Below are 25414 nucleotides of genomic sequence, written 5' to 3'. Positions count from 1 at the left end.
CTATCTTGTGGATCTTAGATGAGACTGTCTTCTTTTCATTAGCCAAGAATGTAATTTCCCATTATTCATAACTTTGATCACAGGAAGTGAGCTAGGTGCTGCAGCAAAGGCCCAGAGTCTCTTCCCAATACTGTCCTTAGGGTCCTTGTCACAGGACATGTTCTAGAAGGTTCTACAGAAGGCTGGGGATTCCTGAGGTTCCCAGTCCTGCTGACTGGAATGATGGAAGGAGACTTAGAAATTGTAGAAAAGACTGGAGTGAAAAGATGAAAGGGAGGTCATGGAGGAACACTGGCATTGCTCTATGCCATACAAAGAATCTTCAAGTCACCAATATCCAGTCATTCTTCTGGCTTTAGTGACTAATAGTTGCTAAGGCAACCAGAGTGATAGTGATACATCCCCTGCTTTTCAAAAGTTTATGATCTCAAGAAAAAAAAAAGACTCAAGCTTAAGTAAGAACTGGGAGATAACAGGTGAAATCGATGTGTAATATAGCCACTGAGGAAGAACTCTATGGAACCTGAAGGATTCAAAGAGAAGAGAGAATAAAGCATCTGCCCATGGAACTTCTCCTGCCTTCCTTTTAGCTTTTATTATGTACTAATCTTGGATAGATCATATTCTCCGGTGAGTTCATGTGTTGAAGTCATACCCTTTGGCTCCTCAGAATGAGACCTTAGTTGGAATCAGGAATGCCATGGATATAAATAATCAAAATGGTGTTACCTGATTCTATAATGACTAGTACCTTCCAGAGAAGGGGAATTTAGAACCAGAGGAACATACTCCATGAAATGACAAAAACAGAGACAATAGAAACCTGGCGGTGCTGAAGATTTCCAGCAAACTTTAGCAGTCACAGACAGAAGCTTTCTTTAGGCCATCAGAGGAAGATGATCCTGCTAATCCTGTAAAGCTAAAGACTTATGGTGAGAAGTGCCTGGTACTTTATTTATGGTGGACCTAACTGTAAATGCCCCATTCATAAACTGCAAAATGCTTGACTGTGTTCTTGAACTAAGCACTCTGAGAACCAGAAGAACTCTGGTTTTTCATCTTATCTTCCAAGGCTCACATGTGGACTTATATACACCAAACTCAAATGATTTGGAATGGTTGGCGTGAAAGGATGTGACTTGGATGAATGGGTCTTGGGGGAATTTGGAAAGTTTGAGTGATTGATAGAGATGCTTGGCCAGTTCAAGGAAGAAGACGTTCTAGAATGGACAGGCTGAGAATAAAGGAGCTTGAAAAGATCTTATAGAATCCCGGGTTCCCACATTCACATTTCCATCTGTGGAAAGTGATGATATTGGACACTAATACTATGGGATAGACCACTGTGTCTTAGCTGGACAAGGTGGAACATTTCTCTAGACAGACAGACTTTATTATCTAACACATTGATACACTAACATGCACATATAAATGAGCACAGGGATGCATATTCTGTCCCCTGTTAAGGGGGTTGATGCCTTTACCATTTCTTCATCTACCAATGACTCTTTCACTGAATACAAATGCAAATAGATTACATAGTAGAAGCATCTTCTTCAGCAGTCACTAGCTACACTGACTTTATATTTTAAGATAAAATACATATTAAGCAGAAGTCAAGAACCAATTGTAAGGGGATAAAGTGAGAGAGAAAAAAGTGGGTGAAGAAAAATAAATTGGTATTTTCTAAGTTGAAATCATTTTATATTCTGGGTTCTCTAATGGAGACTACAACTATATAAATTGACCTAATCAGATATATACCCCAGTCTACAGGAGAGACTTGGTGAATTAAAATCATTTGTTCTAATGTGTAGAGGAGCTGGGATTTAATCCACACCTCCATTTTCTAATTCATTGTATTGACTTTGATTCTCAAACCAATACAAAGTCAATACTTCCTTCTGTGTCTACATGAGCTATTTTCTTACTCTAATCTGTGCTGTACCTGGCCCTTTAAATAAGCTGGCATCATCTTCTCCCTAGCAGCTGGCACATAAAAGCTAGCTTCCGACAACAATGGTTTGCCAAGCAATTTCCCAGGTTAGCTCTGTCTTGTATATTATCTATTAATCTTATTACTGTTCCCTGGCCTCTCCAATTTTTGGCTCTGGCTCCTTGGCTCTGAACTGTTAGAAGTAGTTCTCTGGCCATGGGCTCCCCACTCTGCTCTTGGCTTCGTGTGTTCCTCTAATTTTTATATCCCCTTAAGCCTTGGGTCAGAGAGACCACCTTCCTTCAGTTTCATTCTTATTTTTAATGAGTGTGTCTCTTCCAGCTTTACCAGTGAAGCCAATCCTCCTGTCTTGAATGGATGAAAGGCATGGAAAGGTTTCATATAAATACAATGATGGGTGGGAAGTAGAAAGAACCTAGAGCAGGAAAAGATAAGATATAGGTAGGTTCACGTTTAGTCTTGGCTGCTGTGGTCTAAATATGTTTCACACACTCATGCTCTAGAAATTGGATCCCAGCTTGGTAATGGGAGATAGGATCATGGGTAGGTCATTGCCTCACAAGGACAGAGCTCTCTCTAAAGGATTAGTCCGCTCATGGTTTAATGAATTTATATTAAAACACACTTTTCCCCAATCCCTTGCTGTCTTGTTATAGAATGCCTTTTACCATCGTGTGATACAACAAGAAAGTCCTCACCATATGCCGAGAAGATACTGCCACCATGGTCTTGAACTTACAGCCTCTCAAACTATAAAAATAAAACCACTTTCCTTTATATACTACGCATTCTTACATATTCCAGCAACAGAAAGTGGACTAAGATACTAGCGAAGTTTATGTATTTTGAAGAGAAGCACTATTGTTCAGTCATTATCAAAGCAAGAATGTCACATGAGACATTTTTGAGGTTCCATCCAGGGAATAATCTACATTTTTCAGTTAAAACAGATGTGCAAAGCAAAGAGCCAGCACCACAAATAACACCATAAAGATATTGTTTGCATCTTACATTCATTTGTTACAAGACATTTTTGACTAACTAAAGAATAGTGGTTCTTTCATTTACTTCCTTGGATTTTTAAAGGTCAACTTTGGGACAATCAATCTTATCTCTCTGGTTCTTGTAAGAGCATACATCAGAAATATAATTCAATCTAGTCTGGAAGCATTCAGAGAAAGTACAGGTACATCAGGCTTATTTAGCTTAACATAATGCTCTCCCATTCTATCCATTTTCCTGTAAATGTCATGACTTCAATTTACTTGAAGTTAAATAAAATTCTGCTATGTATGTATACCACGTTTTCTTTATTCATCTCTCTGCTGGTGGGCATCTAGACTGGTTCAATTTCTTAACTATTGTGACTATTGTAGAACTAAATGGGAATACACCAGCATCTTTGAGATATATTATCTTTGGAATATATACTCAGGTATGATATAGCTGAATGATACAGTAATTTTAATTGTAGCTTGAAGAACTTCTATATGATTGCCACAGTAGCAAGACTCAGAAGGACAAGTATATTTTCATACATATATGGAATCTATATTTAAATGCATTTATTTGAGTGTGCATGCCTCTCTCTCTCTCTCTCTCTCTCTCTCTCTCTCTCTCTCTCTCTCTCCCCTCTCTCTCTCTCTGTGTATGTGTTTTGTGTGTGTACATATTTATATCAAGAAAGCATAAAGGGGGCCATAGGAGAGGAGAGTGAGATATTAAGCAAAGACAATAGAAAGGATAAAGGAATACATGTAGCATAAAGTAAAATGGGACTACCTGAGAGGGAGTCAGGACCAGCAAGATGGAGCAAACAGAAAGTAGTCTGGGTAGAGGATGTAATAAAGTACCATGATATATATGCACAGAAATAACCCAATGAGCTTCCTTGCTTTGTATGCTAACCTTAAATAACTCTACATAGAAGCAAAAGCAAGACCAAGTAAGAAAGGGGAAAAAAATCTCCTAACATGGCATCCCAGCAAATGAGGACTATACAGTCCCCATCTCCACTCTTACACCAGGAAGTCTGCCAACATGCCTTTGCTTGGAACATGCAGCATTTCTCTGAGGATTTGTTTGTTTGTTTGTTTGGGTTTTGTTGTTGTTGTTTTGCAAGTGTTTCTTGTGAGTTCCTACTCTATACCTATACTGGGGATAAACTAGAGTTGAATAAGAACTCAAAGAACTTCAGGGACTGTAAGGAGTCTGCTCTTGCAGGACTCATAATTGATTTGGGGGAATATCAATACTCACGTGTATGCAAATAATTCATTTCTTAGTACACTGTGTAACTAATTCTGAACACTGCATTTTGTTTCATCAATAGTAAGTCTCTAAAACAAAAAAAAGTGTCAGGTTCTTTGGAAAATGGGGCCATCCAGGGGAGAGGCAGAGACTGAAAAGGTAAAAATGATCTAGCTTCTTCAACTTCATTAAATCAGTTCTCTAGTTGCCAGGCTAGAAATTCCCAGGGGGGCTAGGTAAAGAGGGCAGGTAACTATTCCATCATTGTCTTGGCAAGGCCTGGGGAACAGTCTACAGCTGCTCTGGGTTATAGACTAATGGTTTCTCATTAATAGATCTGAAGGGAGTCATGCTTCTCGTGATTTGGTTGGCAACTTACATTGCATTTCTTTTCCCAATTCAATCCAGTTCTCAATTACCTTTCATTCCTGAAATAATCCTTGAAATTCCTTCTTTTCCATGAAGCATCTCACAAATAACTGGGGAAAGTAGTTTCCTCCTTACAAGGGGACCAACTGTTGGACTTTACTGGACTGGCCAAATTTTAGCACTAATAATTCCTCATCCCAGGACATTTCTCAGCCTCAGACAAGTAGGACCCGGTAGCATGAGTCAGTCCACACCCTGTCCTCTCTATGAATATGTGATTGCCAAGAAATACACTCTTCTAGTTAATTTTTTATTACCTCAAATGCTCTTGGCACTGTCCTGGGGTTACTCCACAAAGGTTGGACAGAGCAGTTGTTTCATGGACACTTTTAAATGGTGTTAGATCCCAAAGCCACCTGTTATTTGGTGACGTGGGCCAGATTGCATCTGGCATGTTCTGCATGACTCCCCGGACTAGAGACAAGGAATCATTTGGGATGATTTTGCACAGGAAAAGGTATATTTCACAGAGAGTAATGAGAAAAAAATAGTGGAAAATCAGAAGCACCGGCTAAATGGAAGACATCAGATATATCAGAAATCAATCAGTTGAGAAATAAATATTACCTTAGATTGTTTTGTTATAGGCAGGAGTACATGTTGAGAGGGAGAAGCTGGTTTCTCATGCAGCTTTGATACTCCTGGCTTTTCTGAGTTAAATATTTGTCTCACTCTTCTGAGTTTCCATACCTATATCTCCAAGACGGAGATCAATACATTTATATTACAAAAAAAAAAAACTGTGAAAACTGAATGATGGTTACCAAAAGTGACCAGGATATTGTGTCATAAATATTAGCTGAACTTAGTTTATGGCTATAGCTTTGGTCCAGTGTGATAAGGGCACTACAGAACAATGTGTATATTGTTTATATTTTTTTCCCATGATCTTAAGTTAGACTTACAAGCATTCCATCTTCTTCTCCTCTCAGGCACTGTCACCACAGCCAGAGGTTCAGTAATATCCTGAAAATCTGAGCACCCCACATCAGTAACTCTGTCCACTTAGCTCTCTCAAAAGTACATTAAAACAACGACATTGAGATCAAACTCATGGTGTTCCCTTCTATAACATTATTCTTTCCACTTGTGCCCTAGGCACCTTGGAGCAATGGTTGACATCTTTCTCCCCTTGACTCCATGCTCATACCATCACAGAATTCTCCTTATCTTGCCTCTTGAATATTCTCACTTTATTTCTATGACTATCACCCTGGAATCAGCTGACAATTTTTTTCCAGGTTACTACATCTTTCCAAATGGTGCTTCCTAACTTTCCTAAACTCTTCCTTATGACCAGCATTTTCTTAGCTATCCCCCAAAGATATTTTGAAAGCAAAAGAAGACCATGTTTCCGTGATGCTACATACCCATCAACCGTTTTCTAGTGACCATAAAAACTAAAAGTCTTCACAAGGACACATGTCACAATATGCCTGTGTCTACCAGCAAATGGGGCCTTTTCCTATAGCACACAACTGTTAGAGGGGTCACACAGACCTTTCTTCCACTACCTTGAATCTTATTGAAGGTGTCATTCTCTACAGCAAGAATATTACACCTCTCTCTAACCTTTTCCTAAACTATACTGTTTATGCTATAGAGCTCAACATAAACTTTTTTTGTAAATAGAATTTCATAAAAGTTCTTTAAAGAACCACACAGAAAAATATATTTAATTGTATACCATTTCCAATTACTTAATATATGTGTTTTTATCACACTGTAAGGTTTTGTGTGTGAGTCTGTACCGAATTTTGTTCACCACTGGGTCATGGGTCTGAGTGCAGTCTTTAGAATACAGTCAGCACTTAAAATTGTTCATAAATAAGTGAATTATGAACAAACAGTAAATGATATGTTAGATTAAAACTAAAAGCCAGATTGTGTGACAAATAGGAGTCATGGAACAGAAAGATATAAGGGTAAAGATATCTTACTGAGGAGGAAATGACTAGAGAAAGTAATAATTAAGACAGAGGGACTAGGGGCAGCAGTTAGATCAATAAAGAGTCAGGAATAGCCAATATGCTTTCAGATATTGATATTGCTACATAAAACATTTCCAAAGTTGGAATGAGCAATCCATATACAGGAAACAGTAACAAGATTCATAGATGCCCAATGAGATTGAAATTATAGCAAAGAGTATGCAGTTGGTCAGTATATAACCAAAAAAATAAAGGCAGCAACATTCCAGCATTTAGGGGCATGCACATTATTCAAATTTATCCCCAACTGTGATTGACATTACAAATCTGTGGTTTATATTGATACCAAAACTGTAAGATATTCTAGGGGTGGCGCTGAGCAGAAGAGGCACTGTCAATGGTTTTGGGTTGATGAAGACTTAGTTTCATTCTATGGAGAAAAAAATGACTCTGTATCTCTCTACCAGCCATATTATTAACTGCACTGGCATTGTATTTCTAAACCAAAAGATAATCTGAGGGCAAATAAAGAGGAAGCATTAAGAAGAGGTTTTGCTACATGTTGTTGACTACCTGACATTTGAGAATGAAGAATTATTACTTGGGAGATATTCTGAGTTCTTCTTATACACTCTGTCTTGAGAACTGCTAGAGTCAAACTCAAAAATACACGTGTTCAATGTGCTAGCCCAAGCATCTCAACTGCAAGCACTCATCCTATCTTGGTCATGGACGAAGATGCTTCAGCACCTCTGCCGACATCAAAACTGCACCCCATGCTTCCCTCTAAGTGACTTGCAAGGACTGCAGTTTGTGAAGGGTATAGGGAGCATGAACTAAAGAATAAGAAAAGTTATGGTGAAATTCATCTTTTCTAGAAATCAGGAGACATCAAAGACAAGAAGCAGCTATTTTATCAGGACCAAAGGTCAAGTTACTTATGTCAAAACTCAATGTAAAAAGAAGGTGGCAATGAAGAGCAGTTGGCTCCACAATAAGAAGGGCAGTCAGAAGCATATTATAGATCAGAGGAGGGAGATTACAAGGCTGAATTGCAATGATTGTAATAATATTTAAATCTCTTTGTGTAAGTAAAATTGCCATGAGCTCCATGCCTTGCTCTAAGAAGAACATATAAATTCAATCAGCAAGATTGCTTGGGTCATAAGTGTTATTGTAAACACCCATGCCTTTGTCCCACAGTATGACAGGATTCAATATCTTTATTGCCTATTCAATATCTTTATTGATGGCTGAGATGAAGGAATCGACAATGTGCACATCAACCTTGCACAATATACTAAGTTAGGAAGATTTGATAATACCCACACAAGTCAGGAGTAAAATTCTAATTGACCTTTGAGAAACTCACTTGAGTGAGTTACTTTCAGGCAAGAAAAATTAAATAAGGACTCCAAGCTGCTCACAAGCTAAATATAAGAACCCTAAACAAAGAAGTCAAATTTTCCTGACTATTCTTTCTCTCCAAAACTTTCATTAATGTTCCAGATTTCATCCCAAATATCAAACTGTATAGAGAATGTATATAAACCATAAAAATTTCATCAAGGGTAGACATCCATCAAATGAAAGAGACTGAAACTTGAGGCTTCTCTGTGTTCATTTCAGCCTTAAACTTTATCTGGCTTTATAACTGATATTTTATTCCATTCAGAAGAAACACAATTCTCATGAAGAACATTTTTCAATGGTTATAGAGAACTGAAATAAGATTTATCTCATGTGTGTGGTACATCACCATGGACACCACAATTATTTCTTGTGTTCCTACCTTTTCTTATTAGGGTTTTGAACTCTGCCCACATTTTCTCTAGACTCTGCAAATGATGGCCTTTTTTTAACACTTGAGTTAAGGAAAACACAGAGAATATTTCAAAGGGTCCTTCCCATTTGTGACTCTGATTGATGGATGTACTTCCATATCTCTTGTACAGGCACTGCTTCTCAGAAGCATGATAAAATTATTTGCTAAAACTGGGAACATGTAAAAGACAAGCCAAACAGAGGACAGTTAAAAATTATATGACCAGAGAGTGGAGCCCAGCTATTAAGCTTCTTTAAAGGTTCCAGATGATCCTACTGTGTGGCCAATGTTGAGAATCACTCCTTTATAAAATAAACAGTTACTTTTCTTTCCCTTAAAATATCACCTACAAGAATATTCCCTTGAATTCCCCATAGACCCTGATACATTTCCTCTACTCCACTAAGGACTCAGACAGAAACTTCTAGGATCTAACTATACTAATGCTTCTCACATTTTAAAGTATTTACAAATTATTTGAGGGTCTTATTAAAAGATAAACATTCCAGGTCTGGAGATATGGCTCTTTAGAGGACCCAGGTTTTGGTTTCCAGCACCTACATGGCAGCTACCAACCATCTATAACTCCAGTTGCAGGAAATCTGATATTCTCTGCTGTCCTCCACACACATGTCTAAGCAAAACACGTACACACATTTTAAAAAACGAATTAAAAAAATAAAAGTCCTAATCCATTACAACTGGGATGGTCTTGTGATTCTGAACTTCTAAAGACTCTTATGTATCACCAAAGAGAGTTGTTTCAGTGTCTGTTAAACCAAATACAGGGTTCCAAGACAGGAAGTCTATTTCTGTGTAAACCTGAAGATACTCTCTCATATGCATAGTTTGCTTTTCTAAGTACTTGCATATCTACTATATGACTTGACCTTCAATACATTGAGAAACATCCATTGGGCATCAGCTCAAAGACACAGGGTGTTATAGGAAAGACTATTCTTATTTGCCAAGAAAAATAATCCTGGGCACAGAGCCTTAGTTCCTAGCCAGCACCTCAGTCTGAAGTCACATAGAAAGGCTCCGTGTTTGGGGGCATCCCAGTCACTGCTTTGACCATAGTAACCTGAGAGTATCCTACTCTACCTAGCTCTGTGTCTATGCAGTATGTTAAGGCAAGGAAGTGGGAAGGAAAGTTCAGTTAATCTCTGAAGCTAACACAACTTAGAGTCTCCACACTAAATCATGAAAGATCATCAACACTGAATATAATATGGTCTTCTTCCTTAGAACAATATGACTCCTATTATGGCAGGGACCTGAGTCTTGGCGACACTTGCTGAAGGTCCCAGCCAGGACAGAAGAATCCAACCAAAGACACGTAATAAGGTAATATAAACAGGGACAGTTTATCAAGAAAGGGAAGTACTCCCAAGAACTGGAATGGGATAGTGAGCAAGGAAAATCGTATGCTCCGAAAGAGCTGGACCACAAGACTCAATGACTTTCAGGACATTTACACAGCAGCCTTTCTCCTAACTTTTGTATGTCATGGACTTTGCTCCAACATGCTCCATTTATCAAATGAGTCAGGTGGGAATGGGTTCTCTGCCAGTTAATCTTGGTATGGCTTTCTGCTGTCTCTACTCTCCGGCCATGGTCTCAGATTCATCCTTGCTGTGTTTGACTCACTGAAATGGCATTTGTTCTCTTTAAACCTCAGATCCATCATCGGAAATTTAGGAGTGTTTCTACTTTGTATCATTAACAAAGGAAAGAAAAGGACTTCTAAAGAGACAATTTCCCACCGAGAATTTTCAAAGGAACTTAGGAAATAGCAGCTTCATGCCTGGAAGCTAGAGGCAACATTTCCTGAGATTCTTTCCTCCAAAGTACAGCATTTGCTTTGGTAGAGTATGGTTTCTGCACAACAGGGAAAACATAGCTCCTTTAACATCTTACTGTCTAATTTAAGGACAATTAGTCAAGCTAGTAGTATATTTTTTGCCAAGTATTCCAACTTTTAAGAGAAAGATAGTGGGGGGTGGATAAGCAGAACCCCATAGGAATCATATCTTCCCTGGTGATCCCCTAATAAGATAGGATTGACCATTCATGTCTCCCAGATCCTAGCCTTATCCTATATATGGGCAGAAAATCAAAGAAAAACACTTTATCCCTCAACTTTCAAAGCCTAAATCAGAAGACACAGCTGTGAGAAAGTCTGCCTGCAAGTCTTCTAGTTATGATTATGTATCCAAGATCTACTTTCCAAACTTTTTTTCCCCCACTAAAGTCAACATCTAACTTGTTCAAAAGATAACACAGCAAGGCTGAGAGTATATTACTGCAATATCACCTAGGCTTACCTGGGGAAGGTCCCATGCACAGTGTCAGGGGATTATTTACTTACTATAACACAGAGGCTAACACTGTTGCTCCATTGTTGTTCATTATAAGTTATGCTCGGTGTGGTGGTAGGTGAACTGATGAAGTCATGAGCTCAAGGTCAACATAGACTACATAGTAAAACCTTGTATCAAAGGTATATTCAGAGTTATGTATTTAATTGACTTGTTGAAATACTTTCAAAGAGGATGGTAATAGTGAGAGATGAGCCCCCAATGAATTGCATGTGACCTTGGCACCCCTTACTGTTTATTGTTGGTTAGATAAAGGCTCGGTAACAATACCTTGTCAAAGCCAATAAAGAGTCAAGTACCATGACACTGTCATCAATGTTTATTTATTCACCACAATGAAGGCATATACAGTGAAAAGACTTCACAATTCAAGCATTATTAAAAAAAAAAAAAAAGGCTCATCCTGAAAAGGAACTGTCATGGCTTACAAATGGTACTAGCTGGGCCTTGTGCTTCTTTTTCATGTACCAGAAAGTCTTTCAAAGCATGCAGCACCTCAAGTCAGAAGAGTATTACTCATCTCACAGTTAAAACAAGAGTTTCTCCAACCTGTAATGAGTTTAGTAACTGAGATGTGTAGTGACAACAGTGAACTAGGCAGAAAATATCAGAGTTGGGTCAATGGTATCGATTTCTTCCTTTTTAATATTGTCCTAATGATCACAAAGAGGGCTGCTCTATTTTGATTTTGTTACGTGTCAGTTGCTGTTTCATGTGAGTCTCAGAACAACATAAATAAGAACAGCTTTTAAAGTTTGGGTAATGAGTCTTGGGGTGTGCTCACAGCCTGGCTACTTCCAAAGGACAGGAAGGGATGTGAAATGAAGCCCTCAGCTGGCCTCCCAACTTTCTCTGGAAAATATCCCATTGATTTCGGCCTAAGTTAAATCAACAGGACTATGTCTCAAAAAGGTTCTTGAAAATGCATTGTCACTACTCAGGAAATAATAAAGGCCTCTTTGTTCCAATTTCAGGATGCAAGTTGTGTGCTGAGGCACAGTTGCACACTGGATAGTACAAATGCATCATCACATGCAGCTTTGGTGGGCGGTTTTTCATCTGCGTGGTTTGGCATATGCTCATGTGTAGCTGGATGTCAATGGACCCAGAAGAAGCCTGGAATATTTTGTGAGGTCAGGTGTCACAAACAGCATTCTGCTAGCCAGCTGGAGCCAGCAAACCCAAAGGATTTCCCATCTATGTCATCATCTCCAAGCTCCAACTCCCTGCTCATCCTTCAGAACACTGTGTTAGGACAACTGGGAAAACAGAGGGCCATGGCCACCTTGTCTACCACAAGCTTAATTACAAAGCTCATTTTTGTTCTGCAATCAGGAAAAGCAAAACATCATTTACAAGAGGAACTACTGCAAAAGGTCAGTCCTGAGAAGTGATTGATGCATTCCCACAAGGAGAAGGCCTTCATTCCAAGCTTGGCAGTTGATAAACACACTTATCTCACTCCCCATCGTGGAAGCACACAGCTTTCTGGAGTCAGTGAAGTGGCACAGACCTGGAGCTTGGCTCTCTGGAGACTGTGAGAAAGACTAGCAGCATGGTAGTGTGGCAGCAGCCTAGCAGGAGAGAAGACTCCAGGAAGGGCTGTATTTATCCAATATGTATTTGGGATCTCAGCACTAGCTATCAGAGGATGAATCCTACATGTAGCTGGAAGTTTTCCTGTGTCCTGGCTGGCAGCAGTCTCCCACTCGAGTCCCCCAAGTAAGCACACAGAGGCTTATATTAATTATAACTGCTTGGCCATTAGCTCAGGCTTATTACTGACTAGCTCTTTTACTTAAATTAACCCATAATTCTTATTTATGTTTAGCCATGTGGCTTGGTACCTTTTCTCAGTTCTGCCTTGTCATCTTACTTCCTCTGTCTCTGGCTAGTGACTCCTGACTCTGCTCTTCCTCTTCCCAACATTCCTTTAGTCTGCTCGCCCTGCCAATACCTCCAGCCTGGTTACTGGCCAATTAGCATTTTATTAAACCAGTGTACAAAAGCATTATCCCACAGCACCTACAGACAGTTTGACATCCTCAGTATGGGCTTCCAACAATACTCACACACACTCATATACTTGTATATATATACACACACAAATAAACACACACATACACAACACACACATATACACAGATATTCATGTGCACATACATACACATATACATACACACAAAGGGAGAGGGGGGAGGGAGGGAGAGGGGGGGAACCAGAGATGTGGAAGCACCAGGAAGCTCAAGTCATTGTCCAAGCTGGAGATACTGCTGTACATTCAGAGCCTGGCTACAACACAGAGAAAGCATTTCTCTCTACATCTGTGGCTTGAACATTTAGACCCAAGCACAGCTCTCATGTAAAACCTGGGCAAAACTGGCACTGGGGGAAACCTTGATGAGGTGAAACCACTCAACACTCTCTCCCCTCTGCCCTTGTCCCTAAAATCACAAGAGAAAAGCAGCCACTCTAAGCTCTCCAGCAAGAGGAATAAATGATTCTTTTGCATTATCTACTTGTATCTGGTATTATCCTTCTCTGTTATCTACTTACTAGTAGAAGTTTTCCAGGCACCTGAAAGCATGCTGGGTCTCGGTCTTGAGATAATCAGCCCAGTGGAACATAAGCAGCTCCTCAGAGGTTCAAGAGGTGACATGCTACCCCCAGAGACTGATGAAAATCTACACCGAGATCACATATCAAAATTAAAGAAAGGAAAAGGAAGAGAGAACGATCTCTCTACAACCTGATCCAGAGTTATACACTATGAAATTCAATATGACAGTCAAGTTAATAAAATAGTTTGTCCTGAAAAATCCTCCATTGGCTGTCACATGCATCATATCCGGCATGATCTAAATAACTGAACAAACATTGATTGTGTACAAACAACATACATGCTCATTAAGTCTGAACAAAATGAAAATGTTTCCTTTAGTCAGTCGGTATCATTGGTAGCAAACAACAGAAATATCCTTACATGTGTTAGATTAGAAGAATCCTAGGTGGCAAGAGCCAGCTTGAGGACATGGATAGCAGCAGATGCAAGGGCATGGTATAGGAATGGTCTACATGGGATTGTCCTGATACTACTGTTGGGAATTGGGGGTCCTATGATGTTTCTACCCACATGTATCGCTGAAATCAATCCATAACAAACCCTTATGGATTGTCATCAACTAAGTCCTGTGTCAAGGCCTGTGTTAGGAGCAAGAGATAATTGCATCCCGTATATCCCCCCCACACCAGTAAGAAGCACAGCTGCATGCTGTAATTTATGTGACAATAAAATCTACTAAAGAAGACAGATAAAATGTTAGTCAGATGTGGTGATATTTTAATTGTGCTGAAATATGATTTTATTTGTATGTTAATAAATAAAGTTTGCCTAGAGATCAGAGGTCATAGCGAGCCAGGAACAGAACTCAGGTGGTGGTAGACTACGCCCTTAATCTGATCACATGGCAGGCAGAGTCTCTGTGTGGTCAAGGACACAGCCAAGCATGATGACACAAGCCTTAATCCCAGTACCAATCATAGAGAACTGGAGGTCTGTATAGACAGGCAGTGAAGAGGAAGTCATGTGTCTGGGCTTAGAGCCAATGAGAAAGCAGAACAGGAAAGCAATAAAAACACAGGTTAGGCAGGAAGAAGCTCTCTCGTGTGGGAAACTACGGCTTGGGGGTAGGCTAAAGGGTAGTCAATGGCTCTTCCCTAATTCTCTGATCTCTTTGGCTATTACCCCTGTATTTGGCTCTGTGTTTCTTATTTACTAAGACTGATTAGAAATTTGTCTACAGTCAGAAGAAAAGAAAAAGAAAAATGTCTACCAGGAGCTTGCACATGAGAGAGATTTGGACTGGAAACAGGATTATGCTTAGATGTTAACACTTGTGGTGCCAGCCAAGGGCATGAAGGACACTGGTGAGGTGACAATGGCTGATCCTGTCTCCCAAAGAAGAAAAGACACCACTCTAAGACACAAGAAAAACCAGAGTAAAATGATTTTAGAAAAATCTCAAATAATAAATCAGATGTTAAAAGATCTAAAATACATACAAAGAAATATATGCCAAATAAGAACTTACCAAGTTGTAAAATGAAATTGTGTTGGGTAAAGATTGGGTAGATTGTTGGGTAGTTCTTATACAGATTACCATATCCTTCTAGCTGTGTATCTTTTCAATAAATCAAGGACCTTCTCCAAAGCAGAGCAAAATCACATGTCACTCAGGGAAAGTAATATGCATCACCTTATTTTTAAGTATCCTCCAGGGCAATAATATAACAGGAGAAGTTACACCTCATCAAATTCATCTTAACTTCATTAATATCATGAATATGAGATTAACCTGGGGCTCATACCAATCATCTGTGCTTTTGCAATATGTTGGAAGTTTGTCTGGCTCCAGGAAAGGCACAAGTCTTAAATGCATTTGGAACCACATTTGTGTTTATGTTTGGCTACTAGGATCATGGAGGTGAAGAAACTAAACACATTCAATTACATTGAAAAAATAAAATCATTTTCTGTAGTGCTGAAGGGGGATTAATATGAATATTTTCTAAGAATGAAGGCAATTATTTCCATATTGTACTGAAATACTTAATATGACCCTCAATGCTGGGACCTAACTGATCATATTTTGACATACACAGATATGATTGGAGTTTAACTTGTAAGGAAAGAAACAAAATCTCAGTTCACCACTAACAGTATTTTTCTTCCATAGAAATGCAGAAATCACAGCATCCTTATCTAAACAATGAGGAACTAAAAAGCTAGGAGTCTGTGATAATAACTACATAGAAAAAAGATCTGGAAAATAAAGGATAGAGAGGGTATAACTCAGAGAAATGGGGGCATCAGAGCCAAATATCTGATATGATAAACTTGGTCAAACATGAAGTAACTCAATAATGGACTGAGCAAAATAAATAAATAAAAATAGCAGAATGGGACTAGCAGGATTGTTCAAACAAGGAGAAGTTGTATTCTGACCTGTTGTTATGGTAATGACCGCTGCAGAACTGCAGACTTGTGGGATAAAAACTCAGATGGAATGACCACATATTAAATCATTTGAATCTGTTAGATGTGAGCCCACGAACCATTATTTAGATAATTCTGGAAAGCATAAATGTTATTGATCCAGTGAGTCAAAGCTTTCTGCACAAAGATTAGATTAAAGGAGAACCGGTAGGGTCTTTTAAAGTGACTGTTACCAAAGTCTTCACAAAGCTTGAAAGGCCCTACACTATCACAGTCAAATAATTACGCCTACCTGGAAGAACACATGCATTTCTCTGCATACTTCCTGAAAAGTGAAGTGCTGCTTAAATAAACAATAGTTGTATGAAGACCCAGTAAAAATGCCTTAAGATTTTGGTTTTCCTTGCCATTGCCTAAGTGACATTAACTATCCCCACTCTCGTTCTCTCTGATACTCTCTCCTGTCACCTTCTGCCACCCCTGTAGCATGAATCTTCAACGTTCTTATTAATAAAATCAAACCTAAGGCCAGTTATTGGGGTAAATGCTGGAAGATCAGAGAATCAGAACAAGCCACAGCTTCCTCACTTTGCCAGTTCCTCAGCTGATCCTGTTTCCTCAGACTGGAAGCCTCTGAGTCCTCACCCAGAATGAATCTCAGCTGAACTGTGCTGCTAGAAGCCTGAAAGCTTAACCAGCCAAATGCTTCTAGTTTCTGGTCCTCATGCCTTATATATCTTTCTGTTTTTGCCATCACTCCCTAGGATTAAAGGCTCACTTCTTGGGATAAAAGGCATGAGTCACCATGCCTGGCTGTTTCCAAAGTGGCCTTGAACTCACAAAGATCCAGAGGGATCTCTACCTCTGGAATGCTAGGATTAAAAGTGTGAGTGCCACCATTTTCTAGCCTTTGTATCTAGTGGCTTGTATCTAGATAAGTTTATTAGGGCACACAGTATTTTGGGAACACAATACCACCACCACCACACACACACACACACTACTCTGCCTCTGTTAATTGGCTGTTTCAGCTATGCCAGCCAGAGTCCTGCCTCCAGGCTTTCCCTGTGGTTTACAGATTTTTCCCCAGAGAAGACTCTCTTCTCTTCTTTAAGATGCACTCAAATCTTACCTTTTGAAGAAGGCTTTACATACCCACGTATCTAAAACTGCACCTGCATCTTGTTATCACTATACACTACACACACACACACACACACACACACACACACACACACACACACACACACACGTATGCACCGCATAGACATATACAGTGGAGACAAACTTCTTGACTTTGTTTTATTATTATTATTATTATTATTATTGATATGGTACTCATTGCTCTTCTAAAATTCTTTCTTGAAAATTATCTTGAATCTCTTCCCACTGTAAAATATAAGCCCCACAATGGTGGCACAGAACTTGTGCAGACCATGACTGGTCCAACTTGAGGCCCAAGCCATGAGGAGGAGGCCATACCTGACACTGCCTGGATGACCAGAAAGCAGGGGTAGGACAGAGCAGGATAGAACCAAACACAACTGGGCAAAAAAAAAGTCAATGAAATGATTCTTCTGGGATTGTATTACCTCACTCAGGATGTTATTTTCTAGTTCCATTCATTTGCCTGCAAATTTCATACTGTCATTGTTTTTCTCTGCTGAGGAGTACTCCATTGTGTATATGTATCACATTTTCCTTATCCATTCTTCAGTTGATGGGCATGTAGGTTGTTTCCAGGTTCTGGCTATTATGAATAGTGCTGCTATGAACATAGTTGAGCATGTATCTTTGTGGTATGATTGAGCATTCCTTGCATTCCTTGGGTATATGCCAAAGAGTGGTATTGGCTGGGTCTTGAGGTATATCGATTCCCAATTTTCTGAGAAACCACCATACTGATTTCCAGTATGATGATATTCTAGAAAATAACATCCTGAGTGAGGTAACCCAATCCCAGAAGGCCAAACATGGTATGTACTCACTCATAAGTGGATACTAGATGTAAAGCAAAGAACAAACAGACTGCAACCACAGAACCAGGGAGGCTACCTAGTGGGGGGACTCTAGGATGACTGTAGATTATAATAAGTTCTGGTTTTACTCAATTACAGGGCAAACCTGAATGAAACATTTCACTATTAGGATAAGAATTTATAGTGTATCAAGCTGATAACATAAATAAATAAATAAATAAATAAATAAATAAATAAATAAATAAATAAATAAATAAATAAGAAAAAAAAAGAAATGATTCTTAATGACATTCTCCTATACTCAGATTGGTGTCTAGCCTAATCGTCATCAGAGAGGTGTCATCCTGCAACTGATGGGAGCAGATGCAGAGACCCACAGGCAAACACTACACCAAGCCAGAGGAATCCTACAGAAGAAGAGGAGGAAGGAGTGTAGGACCCAGAGGGGTCAATGACATCATGAGAATATGGCCCACAGAATCAACTAAGCAGGGATCATAGAGACTCACAGAGACTGAAACAACCATGAACTCTGTCTGGGTCTAAGCAAGGCCCTCTGCACATACCTTATGGTGGTGTAGCTTGGTGTTCATGTGGGACTCCCAAAATGGGAGTGGGTGTGTCTTGGCTCCTTTGCCTACACTAGGGACCATTTTCCTCCTACTAGCTTGCCTCATCCAACCATAATATCAGGGTTTGTGCCCAGCCTTATTGTATCTTGTTAGCCCATATTTGGTGGATATCCCTGGGAGGCCTACTCTATTGTTTTGAGGGGAAACAGAGGAGGACTTGATCTGGGGAAGAAGGGAGATGGGAGGACGAACTGGGAGGCATGGAGGGAATGGAAACTGTGGTTGGGATATAATGTATGAGAGAAGAATAAAAGATATATATATATATATATATATATATATATATATATATATATTTATATGTGATATATTACAGAATAATGCATATATATCATATATATATATCACAAAGAGCTAGAAATTTAGTAAGAAAAGTAAAATACACTCATGATAAGAAAATATAATAAAAGTAGGAGGCAGAAGTCAACAATAAAACTATTAAACATGAGAAAAATAGATAGCATGATTTTAGAACCTGTATATTCTTAATTAGAGAAAGAAAAGGATAAAAAGAAATAACATAAGAAATAAGATAAACATAATAAGATAAACTCAATAATTTAAGAAAAAGATGATATGAATAAAGCTAATAAAAAGTATATGAATATATAAAGGTTTCAACTCTGTCAAACTTGATTCTTTCAAAATATAAAAAAACAGAAAAGGAAAAAGATGTGAAAAGATGACTAAAAAAACAAGCGGTGAGATACTACTAAACAATGCTCAAAGGAAAATACAGAATTCCATACAAATGATATAAAAATAATATCAAAAGAGAATACTGTCTTTAACTTTATCCCAGAAGCTAAACATTAGATGAAATAAGCATTTCTTTAAAAATAAGTTTACAAAAAAATAATAAGCTGATATAAATAAGAACATTTACCCAGATTAATTAAGATAACTTTTGTATGGAATAAAATTTGCTTAGTTTATGTTTATACTTGAATGAATGCTGATGTGGATGTAAAGTCCTGGAACTATGCTCACAGTCAATACTTAGAAAATTGTTATTACCCAGAAACTCTCTCACTCAATTGCAGCTACTCCCAACCCCGAAGACCCACTCTAGGAATCCACTGGTCTGCTTTCTGTTCTAATAGCTTCAGCCTTATAAAAGTTTCATACCAGTAGGATCGTATAAGATGTTGAATGCTAGATTTCATTTCTTTTACCAGGTACAATATTTTCATATTTTTATATATTATTCAGAAACAGGTTACCGCTCTGTAATGCTGAGTTCTTTCTGGGAAGTAGCTATGAGAACTAAAGTTGCGGTGAACACAGGTGCATGCTGGTATACAGGTTCACATACGTTTTGATGTCTATGGCAACCACATGGTTATCAGACATTGACAAACTGATTTTCTGAAAAGCTAATTGTTTTCATTCACACCAGCAATCTGTAAGAGTTTGGGGTACTTCACATTCTTGTTATCGTCTGATATTGTTTGTCTTTTGAATTCTTTTTTTTGTTTGTGTGTTTGCCTTGTTTTGTTTGGTTTGGTTTCATTTTGTTTTGAGAACAGGGTTTCATTGTATAAACCTTGTTATCCTGGAACTCACTCTATAAATCAGGCTGGCCTCAAACTCACAGAGTTCTGTCTGCCTCTGCCTCTGGAACGCTAGGCTTAAAGGCATGCACCACCACTGCCTGTTGGTCTTTTGAATTCTTGCTATTCTAATAAATATAGACTTAGTTTTGTTTTTCTGACAACTGATGGTTTTAAGAATTTCTTCATGCATTGATTGACTATCCATACTTCTTCTTTGATATCAATTCAAATCATTTATCCATTGGATAGTTTTCCTATGAGTTAACTAAGTCCTTTAATAGAAAATGAACTACAACTTATAAAAACGATGAGGGCCTTATTGTCAACTGCTTTTCCTACAATTCATGTCCTATTGTCAAGCGACTGTCACAAAATTATTCTCTTTTCTCTCAGAAGCCTTATGGGTTCCTATGCCTCAATAAATTCAGAGTTGATATCTGTTTCTAGTGTCAAAATGGTCAAGATCTATTTTTTCTTCCAGTTAGCCCATTGCCAGTTGCTCAGAGTCACATGGCCATCCACAAATGGATGAAAATGATGTTGTATCTCCCCATGCTGTGCAGTAAAACATCAGTGACAATATTAACAAAAAAACAGGAATGAACTATTGTCCTAACAGCTTCCAGGTGACAGAGGCTTGGGATCCTCACCTCCTGTTTCCTTGATAACTATAGAAAAGTAAACTTCAGCTTTGTAATTCCTTGGGATTTAAATTCCCAAACTGTATACAGATACAAAGTGTAAGTGCCTGGGCTTTGTTGAAGCTCATTAAGGCAAAACTACTTCCTCCTGGTCAAATAGTAAAATGTAAGTTCTATCCTTGGCCCCAGGCAGAAACTTGACACTGTAACACACCCAAAGCATTACACGTACTGCCCCCTCTTTCTGTTCCAACTGTGCCTGTCAATCACCTGACTAGCAGTTCTCAGAGAAGCTGGGCCACCTGAAGCCATGCAAAGAAGATGGGAGGAATAATTATCCCTTAAATTAGATTTTCCCTCCCAGAAACCTCTCCTAGAGGCAATTGCTTACAGAGGTTTCCATCCTGTTCTACTACAGCCTGCCTGCTTTTCTAGGTTACTCCAGAAAAGTTTAACTTGTTCCTTTCTCTCTTTTTCTCTCAGATACTGGACAAATCCTGGACACGATTTCTTGGACACTCTGGACTTGCTCACTTTGTTTCTCTAAGGCTATCAACCTGTCTCCCCCACGTCTTTCCATCACACAGCTGCCCACCCCACCGTGTGGCTGCTTCTTACAAGTGCATAGTGTTTTCTCTCTTCCTGTTCCCCATCTCACAGCAGCTACCAAGGTTTACAGCTTACCTGTCCCATTGTCCTTCACTACGTCACTCATAAAACTGTCTCCAAGCTTCCCTTCCATTTTAAATTCTTATACTAAGGAGATTAAGAACCCAGAAAATGCAACCTCAACTCCCTGGTAACACTATTAACATGTACAGCATGGATGAAAAGCAAACTCATTATGAGAAGTGAAAGAAACCAAACACCACAGATTACATACCATATGACTGCATCTATATCAGCATTTAGAATACTCAAAATTAATCTAAAATGACAGAAATAAAACATGGTGATAGAGGGAAGCAGAGACTGTGAAGATGTAGGAGAAAATGTTTGAGGGATTGACAGAATGGCTCTGCATCTTGATTGTACGGGTAGTTTCACTGTGCCTCTGTCAAAACTCATCAAACTGTAGACTTTAAATGGACACAGTTCATTGAATGTGAATTATTCCCAGTACAGCCTCTTTTGAAAAACTTAGGCATTGGGCCAAGTTTGTAAACACCAACTTTTTTTTTTTCCACGCTGCACACCTCAGAAGATCCTTTTAACAGCACCCAAGTGGCCTAAAAGTGAGATCATGGGAAACTCATATAGTACGAATGATCCTCATTCAAATTTCAAAAGTAAAATATAAACAACTAGAAAGAGTAGAACACTGAAAACTACTTAGCGTCAACGCTAGAAGATAAATTGACAAACTTACCTGCTATTCACCACAAGATGGAATCACACATTTGTTTTTATAAGTAATAGGAGCAGGGCCGTGGTGTTCACACGGTATCACAAAGTGGTAGAATACTCATTAGGATGAGCAAAGCTCTTTGTTCTATCCCTAGCCCAGGGAAGAGCAAGGAGAGCAATGGACAGGGGAAGGGGGGCAGAGGAGAGAGGTGAGGGGAGCAGAAAGCAAGAAGAACCAAATGGAGGAGAGAAGGGGGGGTATGAGTAGAAACAAATAAAAATCACGACATAGGTTAGAATCAGAAGGTAAGCTATACCAACATACGAGTAAGGGAAAGAAACGATGTAAATAACATTCAAAACTGGAAGTGAAAACCCACATTTGAAAACGGTCAAGGTAGATTAATGAATGAGATAAAAAGTCAAATCCGGCATTAACAAAAATGTTGGCGCGCTCCTGGACAGCGGGTAAGAAGACAGAAGGAAGAGGAAAGATGACAGCGGAGGGGAATGCCAAACAGAGATCTGAAAGGATTACACGTATTAAAGATTTCCTCAAGGAAAAAATACTATCAAGTCTATAGTCAGGGTAGTTTTTTAAGTGTTGAGTTGAAACAACTAAACATTAATTAACAGGAATTACTTGGTACATTATTAGCAAGATCAATGAAAAGGCCATATTTAGACAGATGTTGGAAATTATCTTGTATTGTCAGCTTAAAACAGAGTAGTTTTTTTTTTAAGCAAAATTAATGTCAAGCTACTAAAATACCTAAAATTTTGAGGAAGAAGTATTGAAGCATAATTGTAAACACAAATAAATCATTTTTCTATGTCTTAAAACAATAGAGAAGGAGCTGAGCCATCAAGAGATTTGAACAGATAACATGAACACAATTATCCTCTCAGAAACAATTACTTTAAAAAGATAGCTTATGACTCGGGAGAAATCAAAATTATGTTTGATTTTGAGAGTGATAATTAAAAAAAAAAAGATCTAGAGACCCTTTGCTGTTCAGCTAAACCATGGATCCAGCATCAATTCATGTGTGCGCTAAGATTTATAATACACATGGCAAGCACACAATAGACCTGCTTTGCTTTCCATGGCTCCTCTTCACTTTCTGCTCTTCTAGAAGGTCACTCCTGGAAGTCATGATCCTTTTGAGGGGTCTAATGAATGACCCTTCCTTTCACAGGGATCACCTAAGATCATCAGAAACATCAGATATTTACATAACAATTCATAACAGTAGCAAAATTACAGTTATGAAGTACAAACAAAAATAATTTTATGGCTGGGGGTCACCACAACTTGAACAGTATTAAAGGGTCACAGCATTAGGAAGGTTGAGAAACACTGCTCTCCAGCTATACACACCACCACCACCACCACCACCACCACCACCACCTGCACTACACTGAGAGATGAGTTACAAGGGTTGTGTGTTCACCAAGACCATGGACAACAACAGCAGCACATTTTTACCAAAAGACTACCAGAATAAACCTTGTCTTTCCATGGAAGCAAATTACACAGAACTAATACACAAAGGATAGAAAAGCAAGTTTAAAACCTAGATAATTGAGTAACTGATTTTGATCATTTAAACATCTACTAATGGTCTGAAATAAATTTTCTTTACATTAAGATGAGAGAGAGCAATAAAAGCTAACGAGTAATCAAAACTATAGAAAGACTATTTTTTGTTTTGTTTTTTTTACTTTTTCTGCCCTGTAAATTTTGACTGGTGTATATTCACTAAGCTTCAAAAACACCATGAATGCAAGACAGGAACTGTTCTAAATTCCAATGAAGGATTCTAAGGAAAAAAAACACATTTTACTCAAACTTATCTTTAAGTGACAGAACTTAGGATTTAGTTGTTGTTCTTTGTATTTGCTTCATATTCCAATTTTCTGATAATATCCTTCCTTTTGTATTAAGAAATACGAGTATTTTCAAACATCAGGAGAAATAAAATGATACAAAGATTTAAATCCCTGAAATAAGTTCACCAAAATGTTAATGAAGACTGTCTTGTGACCTTGTGCTTAAAGATGCGCGTGTTTGCTCAGTCTAGATTTGTGTATTCGTTTCACTTCTGTGAGTTGATTTTTTTTTCACTCACCCTTACCAAGGCTCAGGTAAAACCAAGGTAGCAAATATCAGTCTTTGTCTCATCCATGATGTAAAACTTCCTACACTTCTGTAGCCTGTAGCTGTCTTTTTTTTTTTTTAAACTCTTTTGCTGTATTGGGGTCCTGCCACCCAGCTCCCAAATAAATACATGGAGGCTTATCCTTACTTATAAATGCCCAGCCTTAGCTTATTTGTTTCTAGCCAGCTTTTCTTAACTTAATTATCCTATCTACCTTTTGCCTCTGGGCTTCTACCTTTCTCTATTCTATATACCTTTCTTTTCTTCTTATTCTGTGGCTGGTTGTGTAGCTGGGTGCCTGGCCCCTATAGTCTTCCTCTCCTTCTCCTTTTCTCAGTCTTCTTTGTGGTTGATATATTGTGTATCCTCATAAACTTATCTGAGAGCCAGAACAGCCACTAGAATAGATATAGAAGCCAGAAAATGGTGGCACACACACCTTTAATCCTATCACTTGGGAGGCAGAAATCCATCTGGATCTCTGTGAGTTCAAGGCCACACTGGAAACAGCCAGGCATGGTGACACACATCTTTAATCCCAGCACTTGAGATCTCATGTCTTTGCTTGGGAATGACTCAAGCCTTTAATTCCAGGAAGTGATGGCAGGAAGCAGAAAGGTATATAAGGTATGAAAACCAGGAATGAAGGCCCTTTAAGCTTTGAGGCTTTTAGCAGCAGTTCAGCTGAGGCCCTTTTCAGATGAAGACTCAGAGGCTTCCAGTTTGAGGAAACAGGATCAGCTGAGGAGTTGGCGAGGTGAGGTTAGCTATGTCTTGTTCTGCTTCTCTGATCTTTCAACGTTCACCCCAATAGCTGGCTTCTCTGTATTTCATTTATAAGACCGTTTAGCAATTCATCTATACTTCTTCCTTCTCTTTTCTCTTTCTATTTACCCTCTCTGCCTGGCAGCCCCACCTATCCCTCTCCTGTCTAGCTATTGGCCATTCAGTTCTTTATTAGACCAATCGGGTGTTTTAGGCAGACAAAGTAACACAGATTCACATCACAGGGCTAAACAAATGCAACATAAAAGACTGTAACACATCTTCAACTAATATTCAACAACAGCAGCCTCCCCTTATGATATTTTCTTTATTGTCACAAAATCTAATTAACATTGTTCATTTTTTTTTATTTCATAATGAAAAAGTAATTTTACGTATGCTAGTTGGGCTCCTACCACAAAATAGAGGAGCATCTCAGAATGTTTACTAGAAAGAATGAACTTGAGGAAGTTCAAGGGGGGTGGGAGCACTGAAGGGATCTCAGGGAACAATGAAATATCCAAAAATAGACAATGAAACAGAGGAGTGAGTGGTCTTTCCAA

Source organism: Peromyscus maniculatus, chromosome 22 (assembly GCF_049852395.1).
Source record: "Peromyscus maniculatus bairdii isolate BWxNUB_F1_BW_parent chromosome 22, HU_Pman_BW_mat_3.1, whole genome shotgun sequence".
Lineage (NCBI taxonomy): Eukaryota > Metazoa > Chordata > Mammalia > Rodentia > Cricetidae > Peromyscus > Peromyscus maniculatus.
The sequence above is the reverse complement of the archived record's forward strand: the minus strand, read 5'-3'. Positions refer to the sequence as shown.